Consider the following 15,112-nt stretch of genomic DNA (forward strand, 5'->3'; position numbering starts at 1 on the left):
CCTTTCTTGGCCTGTTCTATGAATCATTGATTTCAAGAATGCTCAGGGAGGAAACTTCTCCCAAAGCAGAAAAACAGCTTTTCTAGATTATCTAGTCTGTGAGAAATTGCCAAGGATATGGATGAGTCCAGTGCTTTGCCCATTCTCACACAAACCCATATGTGTCATAGGTAGGACTTACTTGAATCCTTGCCTTCCTGCCTCTGGGGGCTGGCTCTATCCCCTATACCACAGTGAGAACATTTGTTGAATTGTTGATATCCCATTGATAAGCTACAATATATATATATATACATATATACACATTACTGGCTTCAGTTTTAGAAACCAATGCCAAAAGGAGAAAGACTTTGGCAAAATTCCCACACCTTTGGTAAATGGGTGTGCTGTACACCAGCTAACATTGAGTCAGCACTTATTAACAAATGATGATGCTCTCTGCTCTCAGCTGGCTCTGTGATTGGTTAAGCTGACTATTTGAAACCTGATATTGTACAATCTAGTTCAGAGGGAGGAGCATTTCAAGTGCTCCAGATAAAAAAGATCAACAATGTTCTCATTTAAAACTAATTTGATTTGCATGTTAAATAAACAAAATTAGCGTGGCCCAGAATCTTAATATGCTGCATTGCTAAAAGGTCACTTAATATAGTATAGAAAGGGAGTTGCTCAGCAGGCAAATATTGAAGGTTGAACAGCTTCTTGACCTTGGATTCTACTTCACAATATTTCATATGATTATGGGATCATAGGTTTGGAGATGGAAGGGACCTTATACTAAATCTAATCCCCTTATTTTAAAAATAAGAAGCTAAAAGTCTTAGAGATTAAGTGACTTGCCCAAAGGCATACAGGTAGTATGTGGAAGAGCTGAGATTTGAATCTATACTCTCTTATCTCAAACCCAACACACTTTCTACAGTATCATACTCCTTCCCTGTAAACTGATCAGTATTCAAGTATAAAACTGGATGTGATCTTAATTAGGCCTAGTTTTCCTCCTTCACAAATATTAAAAGAGCTAAGTATATATTAGGTGTTCAATTAATGCTTTTCAAATAGAATTGGACTAACAATAAACTAAATTAAATACTTTCTAATATAACAAGTACATTAGAGACTTGCATAATGCTTCATGAGATATGAAAGAATAGAGCTTACTATGATATGATATCTATCATGGTCCTCTTTGAGAAGGGAGGACAGGGGCAGCTAGGTGGCGCAGTAGATAGAGCACCGGCCCTGGAGTCAGGAGTACCTGAGTTCAAATCCGACCTCAGAACATTGACACTTACTAGCTGTGTGACCCTGGGCAAGTCACTTAACCCCAATTGCCTCACCAAAAAGAGAGAGAGAGAGAGAGAGAGAGAGAGAGAGAGAGAGAGAATGAAGGACAAACAACAATCAATATTTTGTGAGTAATTGGTACCCCACTGGCCCACTCCAGTTCTTTCTTTCTGCTTCTGTTCTTTCTTTCTGCTTTTCTTCCTTCCTTCCTTCTTTCCTTCCTTTCTCTCTCTCCCTCTCTCTCCTCCCCCCCCTCTCCCTTCTCTCCTACCTCCTCTCCCCTGTCCCCTCCCTCCCTCCCTTTCCCCTTCTCTCCTTCCCTCTCCCCTCCCTCTCCCCTCCCTCCCTCCCTCCCTCCCTTCCTTCCTTTCTTTCTTTCACTGCATCCAGAGCCATCTCCAATTGTCCTGATAATATATCTTGCCACTGTACCCAGATGGCTCTGGAGGAGAGAGTAAGGCTGGTGACTTTGTATAGCCTTTCTTCACTTAAATCCAATTCATTCCAAGTCATGACATCTGACATGGTCCTTTTTGAGAATGAAGGACAAAAACATTTTTTCCAATTTTGTAGATAACATATAATTTGAGGTGGTAATCAAATTTTAAGTACACCTTGTGCTACTTAATTTGTTAAATAAATACAATGGAATATGAGTATAGTGATCTTAAGTCCAATAATTGACAAAGGGTCATAGAAATAAACAAATCTTATGTAAAATGTATGTACTACTTAAAGTTCATAGTTTATCTGACTATGCCTGGTTAAGTCAGTTAGCTAGAGCTCAATATTAATGATGACCAAGTTCCCAGAATTGGTTCTAGAATGTGGACATAAACAGAGCTTTGCTCTCTTCCACCAACTATGAACAAACATTTAATAAGCATCCACTATATCCCAGTCATTGTGGCTGGTACTGGGTATACAAAGGCAAAAACTAAATTGTTCCTTCATTCAACTAATTTCTATTCTAATGTGGAGAAAAATATGATTAAGTGTGAAAGAGTAGACAGCAATGCTTTAACCACATATATGTTGTAAAAATCACCAGGAATTATTCCATTCTCATTAAGAGGAATACTGATACTCTCTTTTTTCATACAACACTCTGGATTGATATTATAAGCTGACTGGTCTCTTGACAAAGAAAGGGTCATAATATGGAAGTGGGCAAGATGAACCTGCATAAATCCCTCACTGCTAATAGAAAAGCCTTTTAAAATGTGCACCCTGTTAATGGTTTGTAAACAGTCATATTTGTAAGTGAAGACTAGCCCAATATATTGGGTCTATAGACACAAAAAAGATGTACAATACAACATATAGTCTCTATACAATTTTGCTTCCAGTTTTGAGCTATATCTTATAAGGTTTTATGACATTCAGTTATAATAAACCTGGATATTATACACATAAAATTTATAGCAATCTTACTTGTCTTACATTTTGCAAAATAACTTTGATATGCATGATTCCGAAGCTGGCTTCAATAGTAGAACTAAACATGAGGAAGATGGTACCTCATCAAGTAACCTTAAGTGAACTACCTTGAAGAAAAAAATGGAGGGGCAGCTAGGTGGCACAGTGAATAGAGTACTGGTCCTAGATTCAGGAGGACCTGAGTTCAGATCCAGCCTCAGACACATGGCTCATACTAACTGTGTGACCCTGGGCAAGTCACTTAACCCTCATTGCCCTGCAAAAACAAACAAACAAACAAAAAACTGGAAAGCTTTGCCAATCTTGAATAATTAGTGACTTGTTGATGCCCCTTCTAAGGCAAAAAATGAAGGGTACTAGCAAAGGCTTGGAAAGAAAATTGTTACTTACCTATGAAGAGACAGAATAGGAGCAATACAAAGAAATTAAACCCATAGTCCCCCCCCCCAAAAGTGAATTATTATTAATTTAACTTTATTTGAAACTATGGTCCTGGAAATATTACTGAGAATTTAAAATGGTGTGGTTCTTCAGCCTTTTAGTCTGAGAAGACCCCATGCATGATTGTACTGGAGCCAGTTCAAACCAGAAGGCCCATTAATTTTCAGTGTGAAAATTTATACCTTAAAAAATAAAGGTTAAAAGGGCAGCTAGGTGGCACAGTGGATAAAGCACCAGCCCTGGATTCAGGAGGACCTGAGTTCAAATCCGACCTCAGACACTTAACACTTACTAGCTTTGTGACCCTGGGCAAGTCACTTAACCCTCATTGCCCCCCAAAAAAACCACAAAGAAAATTTATACCTTGAAAATAAGCAGATGTTATAAATTAGGGCTTGATTTATTGTTTTTATTTATTATTTATTATTGATTTATTGCTTTCTAGACTTAAGAAAGTGATGGAGAAAATACTAATAATGAATATTAAACAACCATTTGTCTAACTTACTTTTTTCTAGAAAGTGCATTATTAAGCATTCACTAGTGCATCTGTGGCCCCAAGTCTCCTGTTTCTCCTCAAAGAAAGAGGAGGAAAATGAAGAGGAAGAGAAGAAAGAATGAAAGGGGAGCAGGGTAAAAAGAAGTCAAGTAATAAGAAAACAAAAAGAAAAATAGTGAAAAAAAAAACATGATGAAGAATATATAGAAAATAAAGGAATAAGATTAAAAAAGATATCAATAGAAGCAAGGAAAAAAAAAGAACCAAACATGAAAGAAGCCAAAGACAAGCATAATAACTAAGAAAGAGAAAAGAAGAAAAATAATTAAATATATAATACATTGAAAAGAAAAAAGGGAGAATGAGGGGGTAGAGGGAAAGCAATATGTAGTAGAGGGAGAATACAAACATATAGACATACATACCTATATCATTAGTTAAGTAGTTACTCTGTAGCAGGCACTGGACTAAGCACTGGAAAGATGAAGACAAGCAAACAAGATAGTCCTTACCCACCAGAATCTTGCATTCTAATCAAGAAAGATAATAGAAATATGAAGAATAAAAGTGGGGGTAGGGGTGGAAGGTGATAAAAAGGAGTAGGGGAAAGTAAGACATAAGAAGTAAGAAGTAAGGTATAGTTCAAAGAGGAGGAAAACAGGTCCAGAAAATCAGTCCAAGCTTGAGTGAGGTAAGGCATTGCTAATTTCCTTCCTGAAATGACGGTACCAAGAAAAGAGTTAACAGTCTGGAGAGTGGGATCTCACAAAAAGAAATGAACATTTTTCCTTTGTCTTGTCAAACTTAGAAATAGCCATAGCAGAATTAGCAGGAGACTGAAGATGAAGAGAAGGGAGGAGATATGCTAACAAGGAGGAGTGGTCAAAGGAACAAAGTGTTTAAGGAGGGATGAATTGATGACAGGGAGAGGAAGGGAGAAAATAGAGTAGTAATGGGGAATGAATAGCATGCTCTGACCTAGAGGAAAATAATTCTTGGTAAAGTTGCAGGGAAGAAGCTATATTAATGTGCCAAACTTTGTATACTGATTAAAATTATTGCTGGGAACAAAAAAACAAAACAAACAAAAAAATTAGTGCTGGGACCCAGAGGCTCCGTATCCTTTCTCTTTCCATTCACTAAGGTGACCCTTTGCTCTGGATTGTAAACTCCTTCCATCAGGTTGTAGCTTCCTTGAAGGAAATTTACAATCTAACAGATTCTTGTTTACGAAGAGCTTTTGCCTTTTTTTTTTATCCCTAGTGCTTAACACAGTGTCTGCCTCATAGTGGATGCTTAATAAATATTGATTGATTGCTTAGATCCTATATTCAAGAAAGAAACAACTCAGCAGACATAGCCCCAAACTATGGCTCAGGCTCTCCTAGGCAGGGTTTGTACTTTAGCTGGCATGTGGTGACAATTTGTTATTTCTGCTGGAGTGGGGGATAAAGGCATCCCCCTCATCTCATTCCTGACTGGATGGACTAGATGTCACATGTTCAGTCAAAAGAAGAGAAACAAGGGCAGAATCACTTCCTTCTTTCAAGGTTCCTCTGAGGTATCAGCCCTGGAGCCAATAAGGCAGTTTTGCTTTGTCATTTCCAAAGCACCCAAGGACTTCTGCATTGAGTCATACATTGAAAACAGAAAGCAATCATCAGACCCACTGCACCCTAGATTGAGCTAACACACATAGTACCGGGGAATCAGGCAGGGCAGCTCCACACATGACTTGTTGCACCATGCAGTGCCTCAGCTCTAGTCTCTATAACTCCCTCAAGGTCTGAAGACCCAACCTGATTATGGGTGATACTGTGTGAAAAAATAACTTTATCAAGCAACTTCACCAAGAATTATTTTTCCCCTATCTCAGGGCATTGACCTAAAAACACCAAAAATCCTAACATATGTCCCTTGTATGTAGTCATTTTATGTATTTTTACACTAATCTCACATATATATTGACTGGACAAAGAATAGTTCTTTAATCTAGTTTTAGTGGATATGGAGTAGATGAAAGCAGTCAAAATCATTGCTTAATAACTTGGAGAGTAAACAAGTGGTTGATTACATTTTTCATCAACTGCTTCTTGTGTAGGTAGCCTTACAATGATAATGTAATTGAAATGGTTTCCTATTTTTAGATGTTTATCCATACTAACTTATTCTGCATTATCTCATTTACTGGTACAGAATAATAAACTATTTTGTCCCATTTTTATGAGGACATATAAATGTGTGTATGTGTGTGTATATATATATATATATATATACACATGCACACTTAAACATACATATATATACAAATATCTTTGAAAACTCAACCAATAAACTGAATTGAAACTAGAGAATTACAAAAGATTGAACTGTTTCCCATAATCATCCAGACATAGCATTGATTCATAAAAATTGATGAACAATCTTTTAAAAAGATGACACTATGCCAAATACTGAGACTCTCTAAGCTAAATGTAATGAAAAGCTTTCAAAATATAGAAAAATTAGAATCATGTGGAAACAGGATGAGGCACATGTCCTCAGCTTTCTATTAGTTCAGCATCAGGAATGGATTTGGTTTTATCCATGGAAAATACATCAATGAAGATGTCTTACCATCTGCTTTTCCACTGAACCCTAAGGTCCAATGGACCGTTCCATCTGATTTTTAACTGAAATCTCTTCTATGTTTTGGTTCAATCTATTAGAATGTGAGTTGATCAGGAAGTAAGTTACTTATCCAAGGCAATTTCTATATTTTCTATATATTCTTTCATTCATTCATCCATTTATCCCCAATGCTACCAAATTTGTATCAAAGATTCTTTCAGTGAGCTCATAGAAGATGAATTTATTTCTTAATGTTCATTTAATTGCAAAAATTAGTTTTTAATCTACTACTATTCTCAGAATATTAAATTTAAAAAATAATAGCAGGATAGTGACTTGTGCCAGAAACATTTCTGTCCTTCAAAAATAATAAAAAACTATTTATAATAATAAGTAGTGGTAGAAGTAAGAGTAGTAGTGGTTAGTAGGAGGTATTTATGTTTTACTTGGGGGTTTACAGAACATTTTATATTCATTCTATTATTTGAGCCTCATAATAGCAATCTACAGAAAGGAGTACTCTCATTTTACAAATAAGGAAAATTGAATCCCAGAGAGGCTGCCCAAGTCACATGACAACTACATGGTAGACTACCACACAAACTCTTTAATACACAACTATATTATTACTGAGGCTTAAAAGATTAGAAGTAGAAAGTAATTAAACAGTCATCAACATTTTCTGCAGGTATATGGTATAGGGTACAGTATGAGGTTTTTTGTGTTAATATTATCAAAGTTTAGAAATTGTCTACAGTTAAGGTTTAGGGGTTACACTGAAAAGCAAGTTGGTAGCAGTACCAGATCTTAAACTGTATTATAAAGCAAAAATCATCAAAAAACAATCTGATACTGGCTGAGAAATAGATTGAAGGATCTATGGAATAAATTAGGTATATGATAGAGCAAACGCTCAGACTTCCTGACACAATCACTGCAAAAAAACTCCAAACACAGCCAGAAAACAAGTTCCGGAGCAGTGGAACCCACAAAAAGATGGCTGAGATTATTTTCCATCCAAATACAGCTTGGAAATTTGGCAGGAGGGTAAGCGAGGCTGGTAGTGGAGTCCGACCCTGATATCATGCCAACACAGATCTGGCCCCAGGCAGGCTGCTCTGGAGAAACTTATTCCTGAGCCACTAAATCAGCTGCAGTACTGGCATCTTCTGGAACTAAGGTCATGGTCAGGTGAAAGGGCTGAATGTCTATGGGGGTGTATGCAGGGGCTAAGGGGGAATATGGATGTCCTACTCCAATGGAGAACCAAGAAGAAACCTTGAGCAGTAGTGACCCAGGCTGGAGAGGAGTGCAGGCTCACCAGAGCTAGCAACCACAGCACACAGAGTTCTGCTACCTGGTTGATTGGCAAGTTGGCCTGGGGTTATCTATGGACCAAAGAAAGGTCCAGGTGAGTGAAGAAATTGCCCCTCATGAAGTCATAACACCTGGGACCCCCTGAAGTTTGGGACAGTATAACCTGGAAGCAGGACCTCACACTAAGAAGGAGTTAAGAGTCAAGTGAAAGAAGAAGACAAGCAGGATGAGCAGGGCAGAGAACATTGCAAATCATAGAAAACTTCTTTAGTGACAAGGAAGATCAAGTTGCACCCTCAGAAGAGGATAACAACCTCAAGGCCTCTACATCCAAAGCTTCCAAGAAAAATATGAATTGGTCTCAGGCCATAGAGGTGCTCAAAAATGACTTTGAAGATAAAGTTAGAGAGGTAGAGGAAAAAATGGAAAGAGAAATGAGGGTGATACAGGAAAGTCATGAGAAAAAAGTCAACAGCTTGAAAAGCCAAATGGAAAAGGAGATACAAAAGCTCTCAGAAGAAAATAATTGCCTAAGAATTAGGATTGAACAAATAGAAGCTAGTGACTTTATGAGAAGCAAAAGCACAGTAAAGTAAATCTAAATGAATAAAAAAAATAGAGAGCAATGTGAAATATTTTCTTGGAAAAACTGCTGATTTGGAAAATAGATCCAGGAGAGATAATTTCAAAATTATTGGTCTACCTGAAAACCATGATCAAAATAAGAGCTTAGGCATCATCTTCTAAGAGATTTTCAGGGAAAATTAACCTGATATTCTAGAAACAGAAGGTAAAATAGAAATTGAAAGAATCCACTGATCACTTTCTGAAAGAGATCACAAAAGGAAAACTTCCAGGAATATTATAGCCAAATTCCAGAGTTCCCAGGTCAAGGAGAAAATATTGCAAGCAGCCAGAAAGAAGCAATTCAAATACTGTGGAGCCCCAGTCAGGATAGCACAGGATCTATCAGCTTTGACATTAAAGGATCAGAGGGCATAGAATATGATATTCCAGAGGGCAAAGGAATTGGGTTTGCAACCAAAAATCACCTAATCAGCAAAACTGTGTATAATCTTTCAGAGGAAAAAATGGAATTTCAATGAAAAAGAGGACTTTCAGGTATTTGTGATGAAAAGACCTGAACTGAATAGAAAATTTTACTTTCAAATGCAAAACCATAGAGAAGCATAAAAAGATAAACAGGAAAAAGAAATCATGAAAGACATTAAAAGGTTAAACTGTTTACATTCCTACATGGGAAGATGATATGTCTAAATCATAAGAGCCTTCTGATTATTAGGGCAGATGATAGGAATAAATTTAGACAGAGGGTACAGGTGGGAGTTGATTATGAAGGGATGATACCTGTAAAGCATTATTTTTTTGTTCTACTTTCTTTTTGGGGGGGCAGTTAGGGTTGATCAGTGTCTTACTTCTGGGGCTGGATTTGGGTTCAGGTCCTCCTGGGTCCAGGGTGTGTGCTTTGTCCACTGTGTCACCTAGCTGCCCCATGATGATGCCTTTGGGGTAAAATTGATGGGGGAGAGGAATAAACTGGGGAGGAGATAGGGGGTGGTAGAATGGGGTGAAATCTCACATGAAAGAAGCAAGAAAGATTGGATGGAGGGGGTGGATATGGGAAAGTGAAGGAGCCTTACACACATCAGAATTAGCTCAAAGACCTTAATCTCATCAGAGTGGGCTCAAGGAGGGAATAACAAACACACCCAATTGGGTGGAATAATCTATCTAACCCTGCATGAAAGTAGGAGGGGAAGGGGATAAGGAGGGAAGGGTGAAAGAAGGGAGGGCAGAGTGGGGGAGGGGGCAGTCAGAAGCAAAACACTTTTGAGGAGGGTAAAAGAAGATAGAAAATAGAGTAAAAATCATGGGAAGGGAATAGGAGGGAGGGAAACAGTTATTATGTTTAATGATTGATTGATGATAATGGCAAAATGTATGGTACTTACTTTGCTGGGCTATTGTGAAGAAAATTCTTTGTCAGGTTTAAGGTACTAAATGCAAGTTATCTATTACTGTGGTTGCAATAATCAACCTCATGGGTTTATTCTAAGGAGATCGCTCTTTAAAGTGCTATATAATTGTAGCTTACTTAAAAAAAAAAAATGATGAGCAAGATACTGTCAGAAAGACCTAGAGGGACCTGCATGAGCTGATGCAAAGTGAAATCTACTGTATACAAAAGAACTGTATCATTGTGAGATGATCTGATGTGAATGACTCAGTTATTTTCAGCAAGGCAATGATCCAAGGCAACATCAAAAGTCTTATGAAAAATGCAATTCATCTACAGAGAACCAATGATATCTGAAAACAGATTGAAGCATAATTTTTTTGACAGTTCCTTAACTGAAGTTTTATTTTTTTCTATTTTCTTTCACAACCTGGCTAATGCAGAGATGTTTTGCATGACTACTCATGTATACTTTATACTGAATTACTGAAGTTCTTGGGGGTGAGGGTAGGAAGGGAGGGATGAAGAGAAATTGGAATGCAAAGTTTTAAAAAACTGATGCCAAAATTTGTTTTTACATGTAATTTGGAAAATAAAATCCTAAACAAGCAAACAAACAAACAAAAGATTAGGTACATGATAAACAGTATTAGATGAGTATAGTAATCTAGTGTTTGACAAATCCAAAGATGCAAGATCTGTACACAAAAATTTACTATTTGACAAAAAAATCCTAGGAAGACTGGAAAGCAGTTTGGAAAAAATCAGACGTAGACTGATATCTCATATTGCATACTGAGTTATGGTCAAAACACATACATGATTTAGATATAAAGGGCTATATCATAAGTAAATTAGAGGATCATGGAATATTTTACCTGTCAGAATTATGGGTAGGGGAAGAATATATTGCCAAGCAAGAGACAGAGAGCACTGTAGGATGTAAAATGTATAATTTTTATTATATTGAATTAAAAAGGGGTTTGTATAAACAAAATCAATGCAGCCAAAATTAGAAGGAAAACAGGAAACTGGAGGGGGGAATTTTATAGTAAGTTTCTCTGATAAAGGCCTAATTTCTCAAATACATACATAATTTAGTCAAATTTATAAGAATATAAGTAATTCCTCAATTGATAAGTGGTCAAAGGATATTACCAGGCAATTTTCAGAAGAAAAAATCAAAGCTACTTAGAGTCACATGAAAAAGTGCTCTACATAACTATTATTAGAGAAAACAAATTTAAAAATCTCTGAGGTTGTTTGCTAATTGTGTAATAGTGATAGAAAAGGAAAATGATAAATGTTGGAGAGGATGTAAAAAAAGGACACTGATGAACTGATACAACCATTCTGCAAAACATGAACAAAGGGTTATAAAACTGTACATAACTTTGTTTTTGTTTTTTGCAGGGCAATGAGGGTTAAGTGACTTGCCCAGGGTCACACAGCTAGTCAAGTGTCTAAGACTGGATTTGAACTCAGGTCCTCCTGAATCCAGGGTCGGTGCTTTATCCACTGCACCACCTAGCTGCCCCCTGTGCATAACTTTTAACCCAACAGTATCACTACTAGTTCTGTATCCCAAAGAGATCAAAGATAAAGGGGGAAAAACTTATATGTACAATTTTTTACACTAGCTCTTTTAATGGCAGCAAAGAATTGAAAATTAAGGGGATGTCCACCAATTGAGGAATGACTGAACAAGTTGTGGTATATGATTGCGATGGAATACTATTGTGCTACAAGCAGTTAGATGGCCCAGCATATAGAGACGTGGACCTGGAGTAAAGGAGACTTATCATCCTGAGTTCAAATCTGGCTTCAAACACTATCCATATAACCCTGAGTGAGCACTAAACCCTGTTTACCTCAGTTTCCTCAACTGTAAATTTAGCTGGAAAAGAAAGCAAACCATTCCAATATTTTTGCCAAGAAAACCCAAAATGGGGTCATAAAGAGTCAGACTTGACTGAAAAATGACACAGCACTACATAAAAAATTACAAGCAGAATGCTTTCAGAAATATATGGGAAGACATATAAATTGATACAAGGTGAAATAAACAGAACCAGGAGGACATGGTACACAATAACAGCAATAGCTGTTCTTAGTTGTACAATGACCCAAAGGAGATGTGACAAAAAATACTATCCATCTCCAGAGAAAGAACTAATAGAGTTTTAATGCAGACTGAAGCATACTTTTAAAACTTTATTATTCTAGATTTCTTTTGGTCTGTGTCTTCTTTTTCAGCATGGCTAATATGGAAATGTTTTGCATGATTGAACATCTATAATCTGTATCAAATTGCTTGCCTTCTCAATGAGGGGGTAAAGGAAGGAGTGACAGAGAAAATTTAGAACTCAAACTTTAAAAAAATTTAATGTTAAACATTTTTGTTTACATGTAATTGAGAAAACATAAAAATAAAAACCACATGCACTAAAAATAATAATAAAGGGGTTTGAATGGCAAAAAATCCATCTGGTAAACCTTAAAAATATATGCAATGGAAATTAACCTGTTTCTAAGACTTAAAATAAGAGAAAAAATCATTCAGTCTAAAAAATGGAGGGAATTTAAATAGAAAGTAAAGTAATTCAGACATTTTAAATACCAACTGAAAATTCATAGAAAAATATATTAATACAGATTACCCCAAACACTAAAAAACAAAATAAATGCATTAAAATTTTTTACTTAAAATTTTAGTACTGATGTACTTAACATTTTAGGAATGTCCACTCTTCAAACACATATTTCAAATAATATTAACATTTAATTCAAAAAGTGCTAGAAATTTCTGTTTTCCTATCACTCCTACTGTCATTTATCCCTATCACCCCTCCCTAGAGTCTTCTTTATCAACCACCCTACTTTTTAAAATTTACATGTGAAAAGAAATAGACTAAAAGATTCAGATTTTTCTTGGCTTCTAGAGGGTCTTCATTCTACCAGTAATCTTTGTTGGCTAAAATTAGTTGATGCTAATAAGGTCAGGATTATGGATTCCATGACCACTTCTACCCTCACTTAGCCATGTCCAGAGAAAAATAGCAGGCCACAAATTATACTCCAGTTCTAGTCTGCCATCTTTTACTTTGAACTAGATAGTTTCTGAGGTTTCAGTGTTCTGATATCCTATTATTTTTTGACTAGGATTGTTGGTTTCTATGCTCTCTTCCAACTTCTACTGCAAAGAGTGATCAAAGATTTATTTCTATCAACAAAAAGACTTAATGAAGAAAGATGGGAAAATATATATATTTAAAGCAAGGTTTGTCAAGAAATACTTAGATAATCTACTTGAAGACAAGAGTTGACCACCTATTGTGATTGTACACCCTAAAAGAATCATAGAAGCAGAAATACAGAAGGAAAGTAAATCTCACCAAGAATGGGGAAGAAATGGAAATGATTTGAAAATATTTTTAAGAGCAGGAAAAATAATAGAACATGGAATCATCCAAATATTAACTCAATAATCTGTCATTCAAATATAATTCAATTTGTAAAACAGCATAGCTGGTGGACAAATAACATCCTTGTGCCAATTGTTCAGTAGAGCTCAAGTTTTTCTAAACAGCCAACTCCAAATGTTTAAACACTTTTGTAAGATTATTTCTTATCAAGATCTATTGGCTAAACTATGTAAATAGGGAAGTATCCATTAATCTTCATTCTCATTGTGGAAAATGAGGAGATTTGCCTAGATGAGCCTATAATTCTATGATTTACCCTTTAATAATTATATCCATTCTGTCTTTGATATTTGGCATATTTTGCTCTTAATTCTTCCATTGGACAAGTACAATTGATATTGTTGTGCTTATACTACTTGGAATCATTTATGTAAGTGTATACACACACACACACAAAGGCTTTAAATCATTTATGTATAAACACACAGGTTTAAAATTAATATATTTACTTTAAGCCTGTGTAATACATAAATGATTTAAAGCTTTTGTGTGTATACATATGTACATATGTAAATATAAATAATATAATATAAATAATAATATATTATATGATAGTTATATTATATATACAATATATAATAATATACATATATATATATACACACACACACACACACAAAGTTTATATATATTTATGTAAAGTCTTTGAATAGTCTCCCTGAGTAGTAAGTAGAAAGTGGTAAATTGTCTCTAGTCATAAGGGTGCCATTTATTCTATCAGTTTTCTAATGAGAGTTATGATGAAATTATTTAGTATAGTATATTACTACTCCAGGCTCTAAGTGCCCTGAAAGAGTCTCTTCTATATCTATCTAGTTTTTGGAAAAGGATAGGAAACAATGATTAATGATGGTCATGTTCAATTTTGTAAAATCCACATAATTATATGGAGGTTAATAACATCTCACTTTTCTGCTTTGAAACAATATTCTTTCCCTGAAGAAAATCTGCTCCCCTCCCCAACCCCCGCCCATGTCTGATTTCTCAATAGAACTCATTTTCTTTTGATCAGTGTTCCAAGACCCAGATAATAACATAATGCAATTTTCAGTGTAATACAGAAAACATTACTAAGAATCTACTGTGTGCAGAACACTCTGATAAGCTCCAGGGGAGATACAATGTTCAGATAATACACTATCTTTGCCCTCAAGGACCTTACAGTCTGGTTAGTTATCAAAACTACACAGGTTGCTACAAAAATATACAATTTACATGGTAAGTGCACTAGAGAGAAAACAAAGAGATATGTGAGGTTTTAAGGGGAGGAACATTAATGACTGGGTTGGCAGAGAAGGATTTCTGGAGATGATAGTTTTTGATATAGTTTTACATAGGACTTCAGAAGTAGAAGAGGAAAGAGGCAAACATTTCACAGGGGATGATATGACCAAAGACAAAGAGACATAAAACATTGTATTTTGGGAGAACATTTAGAACAAGGAATAGTAAGAACATTGTAATAGCAATGAAAAACATGTGCAGAAATAATGAGATAAGACTAGTAGGGAGGGTCCAGATCTTTAAGGTCTAGAATGACAGACAGAAGATTTTAATTTAACTCAATATTAATAGTTGACATTTATATATCATTTTAAGGTTTGCAGCATGGTTTATATAAATTATCTCTCTTGAATCTTATGACAACCCTGTGAGTTATTAATACAGGTATTATCATCCCCATTTTAGAGATGAGGAAATTAAAGTTGAGAGAACCTAGCCTACAGTTACTCTATTATTAAGTGGCAGAGGCAGAATTTGAATTAGCATCTGATTGAACCACCATCTTTATTTTTGGCACCCACTACAGCTCTACCATCATTGATAAACCTTGGCAAAGATGACTAAGTACTTACATGTACATCATGTACCCAGGACTCAGGCAGCTTCTCTTCTTTCAAGTATAAATAAAGTCACTGGCATTCTCTTACCCACTACCCCATGCCTAGTTGCTTCAGGCCAGTCACGGAATATTTTTGAACAAAGGAGTAACTTGGTCAGCTATGCATGAGAGATTATGCTGGCATCTATATATAGAGTAGATTATATGAAGAC

General features: G+C 35.8%; 1 protein-coding gene and 1 non-coding gene across 2 annotated transcripts in view; both read right to left on the minus strand.

Moving 5' to 3' along the window:
• LOC122732098 (transmembrane protease serine 11F-like) overlaps positions 1–15,112 on the minus strand; it is a 108,554-nt gene that overhangs the window by 68,259 nt on the left and 25,183 nt on the right.
• LOC122733189 lies at positions 2,267–2,394 on the minus strand. The gene has a single exon (XR_006353775.1). It is a non-coding gene; the product is annotated as a U6atac minor spliceosomal RNA (small nuclear RNA).

The sequence above is a fragment of the Dromiciops gliroides genome, chromosome 6 (assembly GCF_019393635.1).
Source record: "Dromiciops gliroides isolate mDroGli1 chromosome 6, mDroGli1.pri, whole genome shotgun sequence".
Taxonomy (NCBI): domain Eukaryota; kingdom Metazoa; phylum Chordata; class Mammalia; order Microbiotheria; family Microbiotheriidae; genus Dromiciops; species Dromiciops gliroides.